Raw genomic sequence first — 7,068 nt, 5'->3', positions numbered from 1 at the left:
ATTGCAACCTGTCTTAACATACAAAAACAACAGTCTCTTTGTGCAGTGTGTGTACTCAGTTGAATTACTTTGCTAAGTATGTTGTCGACACGGCAGGCAATTGTAATAATTGCAGATGCATGCAGAAGCACATTGTGGTGATCATATAAACAAAGGAACATGTTGAAATCCTAGTTTACATGTACAATGTAGTGGCAATTTAATATTCAAATACACAAACATAATTTAATTAATGTTTCCCTTTCCACTCATCATCTATATGGAACACATAATATTTGTCAATGGGGTCCATATGTTTGCGTATGCATTGATGGAAATGTTTCTGGGTCTACAATGACAGCAAGTTTGTATCCTTCAGTGTTTACAGTAAACTGCCTTCTCTTACTGCCGTTTCTTACTGGAGCTGTTGCCACTAGATTTAACTGTGACGACTGATCAAAACAAAAACAATCAGTACGTTGAGTATGTCTACAGATTTCACTATGTAAAGGATACACAACTTCACCATGGAGATCAAAGATGCATTACGCTTTGAGACCTTCTTTTATATGATTAAAGAGACACAACCTAGCCCTGGCTTACCGTCTCATCACTCAGGAATCCATGCAAGTTGTGTTGATTCAATGAGCCATTTCGACAATGGCAACTCCACCAGCAACACTACCACCAGCTTGCATACAACACCACCCCACATCACCGCCACAAACAGCGACCACAAGAAAACAGCAAGAAAACAACAACCACAACAATTCCAGCCATAATAACAACGACAACCACCGCAGAAATAGCAACGGTAAAAAACTACTGACGACAACAGGAATAATTACAGCGTTTGGGTTTGTATGAAGAGCCCTCTAATCCTTGAACCTGCATGCTTGGCCCGCTCCTGGCTTCTTGCAGCCAGGTAAAAGTGCTGATTACCATAAATACAGAGCAGATGGTTGGTGGGAAAACATGTGCAGCTCCAGTTCTTGTATCGGGTGCTTACAGATGTTCTAATTTGTAACATACCCTCTGGTTGCCTTTGCCGAGTGGAAAAACCCTCTAAAAGCTCTAATGCCAAAGCACCCTATTCACACTAAGAGGACTGGCACGGAGCTCTTTTTTTTCTCTAATACCAGGTGTTAGAAAAAGAGTAAAACATGATAAGAGTCCTGTAAAGTAATGTCAAATAAAAGGTATAAAAGACCTGACCTACACAGTACAATACAGTTGAGCAAGTAATCAAGAAATGTCACAAATACGCTGTCCAAACAGTGGTTTTCGTCCAAGAGGCTCATTGCTTTGTGGACGCAAGAGCAACAGAATGGCTTGAAGTAGACAGTACCTAAGAGTCATCCAAAATATTAGAAATGAGAAGGTTTTCCAATAAAGTGGGCGAGAATCTATTTAAATATGCTGAATAATACTATAAACTAACATGTTTGAGGTTATGTGTGTTAAAATTGTATTTCACTGTTCTAATGGGATCATTTTGACTTCCTGGATGAGTTATCACTGTGCGATTGTAGAAGGTTTTCTACTGAACTTAACCTAAAACCAGCCTTATCCCAATTTACCATATTTCTTATTCTAATCGAAGCCATATTAATACATAATAAAACTATGAGGAAAATTGCAGGCAATGCACAATAGAAGTGACTCGTAGGGTATATGCACTCAGTAATCCTTTATTAGGTACACCTGTACACCAGCTTGTTAATGCAAATACTTAATCCGCCAATTATGTCATAGCAACTAAACGCATAAAAGTATGCAGACATGGTTGAGAGGTTCATCAAATGTTTCAGATCAAATGTCAGAATGGGGAAAAAATTTGATCTGTCATGACTTTGGAATGATTGTTGGTGCCAGACAGGGTGGTTTGAGTATCTCTGGAAACTGCTAATGGGACAACAGTCTCTAGAGCTTGCAGAGAATTGTATCCAACGAGCAACAATTCTGCGGGCTGAAACACATTGTTAATGAGAGAGGTCAGAGGAGAAGGGCCAGACTGGTCGAAGCTGACAGGGAGGTGACAGCAATGCAAATAACCACGTGCTATAACAGTGGTATGCAGAAGAGCATCTCTGAACACACACCCCATCAAACCGCTAGCTGAATAGGCTACAGCAGCAGAATGAGTCAATATAAGACTAATAAACACCGAATAAAGTGCTTACTGAGTGTATACAGATACATTATATGGACCAGATGCATACTGTTATTGTGTCCATGTATAACTTACAAGTACACTTTATATTCAACGAGCCAAAACATTATGATCACTCACAGATGAAGCGAAGAACATTGGTTATCTTGTAACGGCACATGTGGAGGCCTGGGATATATTAGGATCAAAGATATATTTGACATTGTGTGGACAGCCAGGTACATGTCCACTGTTTACCAAGGGAAGAGACGCACCAGGATGCAAGAACACAAGCTGGTGGAGGTAGTGTGATGCTCTGATGTTCTGCTGGGAAACCCTGGCTCCGGACATTTATGTGGACTTCAATTTGACGTGCCACCTACCTAAACACAGTTGCAGACCAGTTAATTGTTGCGGACCAAGTTAATACGCCCTGCTACACTTCACACATTGTTCGGGAATGGTTTGAGAAACACGACAAAGAGTTCAAGGTGTGGCCCAAGCCTCTAAATTCCTCAATCAATCAAGCGTCTGTGGGACGTGCTAGAGCAACAAGCAAGATCCACGGTGGCTCCACCTCGCAACTCGCAGGACTTAAAGGATCCACTGCTAACGTCTTGGTGCCAGATACCGCAGGGCACCTTCACAGGGCTTGGAGAGTCCATGCCTTGGAGGGTCAGAGCTGTTTTGCGGCAAGCGGCAGACCAAGAGCATATTAGGCAGGTGGTCATGTTTTGGTTCATCCGTGTAGTTATACAGTATAACTAAATACTATGACTGATGTTTCCTAATAACAATAACATTGTCGATTTGATCAGAATACAAAACATAATTGTTAAAAATCAAAATATAATGCAAAATTATCCTTTCAATAGACTGCTGCATCATAATCCATGCATAACGTCTACGTTCACTTGTTTTCTTAGTCTCGGCATTCCTTGGGACATCCCACCTGGAGAGGGAAAGAGCCAGGGGATAAGAGATGAGACTGGCAGATAAACATTAAAGGCCTTTCAACCAGTGATAGGTGAAACCTTATCACAGGGCAGAGGAGTCTAGACAGGCAAGTTCTGCTCTTGGCAATACAACCCTAACGTGGAGAAAGTGAAGATTAAGAGCTTGTGAAAGTGGGCATGCCAGTGAGAGTGAACAAGGAAAAATATTACAATAACACAAATGTTTTTTGGTCATTCATATCTGGTCTCAAATACATACAGTGCCCTCCATAATTTTTTTTAATACATTTTGGTTTCACCATGTAGAAATTACAGCAGCATTTATACAAATCCATAACTTTTCAGGGCACCATAATGTTTGGGACACACGGCTTCACAGGTGATTGTAATTGCAATTTTATGTGGACCCCAGGAAAACTAGCTGGTTGCTATGGCACCAGCTAATGGGGATCCTTAATAAAATAATATTGCTCAGGTGTGTTTAATTGCCTCCTTAATGCAGGCCAAACCTTAGGCTTAACTGTTCGGAACATAATTAAAAAGAAAGAGAATGCTGGTAAGCTTACTAATCCCAAAGGGTCTGGCAGGCCAAGGAAGACTGATGACAGAAAAATAATATTCTCCATAATATAGAAAAATCCCCAAACACCGGTCCGACAGAAGAGAAACGCAGAGTCAGGTGTAGATATGTCAATGACCAGTCAGCAGATGTCTTCATGAATAGAAATACAGAAGCTACACTGCAAGATGCAAACCACTGGTTAGCTGCAAAAGCAGGTTACAGTTTGCCAAAAAAGAGCAACCATAGTTGCATTGGCTGGTGGTTGATTCTACAGCAATCCCAAGCACAGTGCTAAAGCAACAAATACGTTTTTCAACGTTAAAAAATGGTCAATTCTTGAGTGGCCAAGTCAATCACCCGATCCAAACCCAATTCAGCATGCAATTCATATGCTGAAGAGAAAACTAGACCCCAAAACTAGCATGAGCTAAAGATGGCTGCAATACAGGCCTGGCAGAGCAGAAGACACCCAACAACTGGTGATGTCCATGAATCACAGACTTCAAGTTGTCATTGCCTGCAAGGATAAGCAACAAAATACTAAACTACTACTACTTTCATTCACATAACATTGCTGTGTCCCAAACATTATGGTGCTCTGAAATGGGGGGGACAATGTATAAACATGAACACTGCTGTAATTTCTACATGGTGAAATCAAAATGTATAAAAATGCTATTCATTAAAATCACCAGATGTGATTTGTGTTATTACAAATCTCAATTTGTGGAGTACAGAGGCAAATAAATAAATGAAACTTTCTTCAGGAGGTAGGCATGGATGTATCAGTGAATACTGTCGGTAGAAGTCTTCACAAATGGAATTACAGAGGCTACACAGCAAGATGCAATCCATTAGTTGGCTGCAAAAACATCACCGCCAGGTCAGAGTTTGCGAGAAAAAAGGTACCTAAAAGAGCCTGCAGAGTTCTGGAAAAAAGGTCTTGTGCACAGATGAGACCAAGACTGACCAAGAGTGACCCTCGGATGAGTGTCTGTAGTGTATTGACATGTAAGAATAATAAATGTAATGGGTGTGTGAATCACGATGTTTGTGTGCACTGCACGTACAATCAGGATAAATTGCGAGTGTTAGGAAAGCCTGATGCTTGCGGCCTCAGTGGTTCATGAAAGGGGCTAGTCTTTCATGCGCACGCAGGAGAAAACAGCTGAGTCGTTAAGCGCTGGGTGCTGAAACGGCAGAAGAGGAGATGTACCGCAGCAACAGAAGCTGGCGCTACACAAAGGGAAATGAGAAAACCACACAGCCAATGGCAGCCTTTCATTCCACACACACACACTGGCCCGTTTTACCATATAGGTGCCAATCCAAGTGACTTCACGTAAATGGGTTTTACGAGAAATATTATGTACAAATTACTACATACGTCTAGACAGGGCATTATTTTAGTTTTACTTATACTGGCAACATCAGAGTTTGGTTTTCACGAAATGGTGCGGTTATTTTAAATATGTATTGCCATATACATTTTCAGAAAGTTATATAGACATATACAAGTACTTAAACTGAAGAAGATGTATCAGTCAAGAGCAATCAAACACTCTCAGCCTCAGAGAAATATAATACTATATTTAAAATGAATACATGAATTTGCCTTGAAGCCCAAAGCTTTAAAATAGATTTTTCACATTACAATGCCACAAACCGGTATTACTAGAGAACTGCTTTCAGTCCTGGTGCCAAGATCTTCAGGATCAGTAGATACAGGTTAGGAGCTTCAGTTAATGCCAACCATCAGAATGGGGAAAACATGTGATCAAAGACATTGACTGTGGGATGATTGTAGATGGCAGACAGGGTGGTATCTCAGAAACTGCTGATCTCCTGACATTTTTACAGACACTAGTCTCTACAGTTTGCAAAGAATGGTGCAAAAAACTAACAGTAGTTCTGGAGACAGAAACGCCTTGTTAAATAATAATAAACACACAACACATTAAAACTCTAAGTGGATAGGCTACAGGAGTAGAAGTAAAAAAAAAAGAAGTTCAATAAATACCTAATAAGGTGCTCACTGAGTGTAAAACTCAAAAAAGAAAAAAAGTAAATTGTTAGTTTCTTAATTGTTTATGAAATCGAGACATTACTACACCTCTGAAACATGTTTCTATTTTGTATTTATACATATTTGCCCAAATACATTTTTGCAGTAAGTCAGTTTTCATGGACAGTGAAAGAATAATAAGAAGCTATGCTTTGTTGTGTGTGTTGAGTTTCGTTGGGGGCGGAGTAGGGTTGGGACAGTTTGAGTGAACTTTCAACCCAGAGGGCAGTCATTACCTCTGTGACAGAAGCAAAGAAGAATGTTTAGTTTGGTACATGAGCCTTTGTGATTCATATAAGTGCCATTATGTCACATTTTATTGACAGACATAAACACATGCATTTGAACCCTGAAACAGTATTTTCTGTGTGAACCCTACAATTAAAGAACACAAACTACCAATTCATCAGAGTTATTTATGACACATGACCACTTGACATTGTAAATTAGGGAATCACCAAGTCATTTTCAAGCAGACCGGAGGATAAATCCCCATCGTAAAACTTTCCAGTAGCTCCGTATAAAGGTTGACATCTTTCCCTTCATGTCAACAGTCTGACTAACAGATGTTAGGCTAACTTCAGCCTGTGTTCCTGTTGAGTGAAGCTATGCATCAAAGTGAATGAAACACCACTGAAGTTATTTCAATAAGACAGTGAATGGCAGCTTTTTGTGTTCCATTTTCTTAAGTTATAAAAGTAATTGACTTATATATTGGATATAATACCAATGATTTAATCAATAGTTGATTCTCTATGAAATGGTTTCCTTTAAAATGTGTCTTAAAAAAGCTATTTTCTAGCCAGGAGTCACACTTTCTATTTTGTCCGAAACAGAAGTGATTTTCTATCCATTTCATTCAAATGCTTGACAATATTGACCCATCTACACAGGGAGATGAGAGAAGAGAAAAAAATGTATGGTTATTTTTTTCATAGTATGGTGTTTTGTACTTCCACATTTTTATTAATTGTTTACTTAGGTTAGAACATATTCTAATTTTAAATGTAATTGTTTGCAAGAGTGATTTCGTCCCTTCTCCTTAATGTGCTCCGTACCATTTCATATTTTGTTTGTATGGATAAATATGAACACGTAACGTACACACATGCATTTTAAGGTTCAACATTCATTAAAGAAAGCTAACTTATCCAGTTTTCACCAACGCTGCGTAATTAACTTTTTTCTTGTTACGTTTCCGATGGTTGCTACATTAATGACCGTACCCTTCTGAACACATACCTCCGATTAAAGCTCTCCAAATGGATATAGAGTGCACTACAACAAAGTAGACATTGCACCTATGCGGGTTGGCATAGCTAGTTCTACTTCTTTTGTTGAACCTTCTTTCCCA

The sequence above is a fragment of the Conger conger genome, chromosome 8 (assembly GCF_963514075.1).
Source record: "Conger conger chromosome 8, fConCon1.1, whole genome shotgun sequence".
NCBI classification, from domain to species: Eukaryota; Metazoa; Chordata; class Actinopteri; order Anguilliformes; family Congridae; genus Conger; species Conger conger.
This window is presented reverse-complemented; position numbering follows the sequence as displayed.